The 1,687-nt window shown below is 28.8% G+C and overlaps 1 protein-coding gene across 1 annotated transcript in view; it reads right to left on the bottom strand.

Annotated features, from left to right (window-relative positions):
• The window catches only part of LOC106870076 (sialin), a 151,859-nt gene that overhangs the window by 30,085 nt on the left and 120,087 nt on the right, over positions 1-1,687 (bottom strand). The window lies entirely within an intron of this gene.

Here is a 1,687-nt window from a genome sequence, read left to right as displayed (position 1 = left end):
TAATAATAATAATAATAATAATAATAATAATAATAATAATAATAATAATAATAATAATAATAATAATAATAATAATAACTACAATACTAAGTGAAGAAATCAAACTTAGGATCTCTCTGACAAATAATAGCAAAATAGAAAAGACGGAGGATGTTAATGATGCTGAAGGTAGAGATACAGGGGTTCAAATGCTATGTATCATGTGATGGCTAACTCTGCACATGGAACCAAAACCTAGTTTGTCTGATGAAGAGCTGGTCATTGCTGGTAGACTACATGGTATTACCCAGTCAGATGAGAGGAAATAGGTTATTAATAAAACAAATTAAAGAATGAAATAGTAAAAGAGATAGTTAACCAAGAGTTGGACAAGATCAGAAATAACGATATCACCATGACTGATAACTTAATATATGCTGCAGCAATGGTTGTAATGGAAAGAGTTGAAGTGAAGATATCACAACCTCAAAGACAGAAAGAGTAAGACAACCTTTGTGGAAATGGTGATTACAGGGACAGCCTGATCAATTGTGAAAAGATCTTGCTAGGGTAGGAGTTCTTAGCCACGGGGATAAGGTAAAAACTAGATTCCATAAAGCTTTCCAAATAAAGTACTAGCTGAAACAAAAACGATGTAGGAGAGTGATGGAAGAATTAAAATAAAGGATAAAAGCGAAATCTGCCAAGATCAAGAAATACAAGAACAGAATTGAACAAAATAAAATGTTTGAAATGGATCAAAGTAGATTTTTACAAGGAATTAAATGGAGTTGATATGGTGAATGTATTTTCTAACATGGAAGAGACAAAGGAATTCTAGAGAGATATTTGGAGCTAAGAAATGAAACACAATGGCAATGTAGAACGGTTAAAAAAAAAGATTAAGACAAATAATGCCAAAACAAAGAAATATGGAGATCACAAGAGAAGTTGAAAAATGTTTGAGAAACGTCTTAAAAGGGATTCCATACTGTAAATCTCTTGGAGGGGATTTGGTCCAGGAATTTTGGTTAGAATACTTCACTGCATTACACAGCAAAATTGTATAACGAAATGGTTGTATTGAGACAGGTGATGTTCCCAAATGGATGACGAAAGGCAGGACAGTGTTGATATTGAAAAGATCAAAAGAAAGGAAATATAGCAAGGAACTACTCACCAATAATTTGTCTTCCACTGATGGGGAAGTTGTATACACACATACACACACACACATACATGCATGTGCATGCTGACACACACACGCACACATACTATGGTGATGATGATGAAGATGGTACATATACATACATACACACATACATTTGCATATGCATATATATACATACACATATGCATATATGTGTGTGTATATATATATATATATATATATATATATATATATATATATATATATATATATATATATATATATATATATATATATATTTACATACACACATATATATATATATATATATATACATAGATATATATATACACATATATTTATGTGTATGCATATATATATATATGTATATAAATATATCTATATATATATATACAAATACATATATATATATATACATATATATTAATGTATATATATACATACATATATATATATATATATGTATGTATCTCTCTCTCTCTCTCTCTCTCTCTCTCTCTCTCTATATATATATATATATATATATATATATATATA

The sequence above is a fragment of the Octopus bimaculoides genome, chromosome 20 (assembly GCF_001194135.2).
Source record: "Octopus bimaculoides isolate UCB-OBI-ISO-001 chromosome 20, ASM119413v2, whole genome shotgun sequence".
NCBI classification, from domain to species: Eukaryota; Metazoa; Mollusca; class Cephalopoda; order Octopoda; family Octopodidae; genus Octopus; species Octopus bimaculoides.
This window is presented reverse-complemented; position numbering and strand designations above follow the sequence as displayed.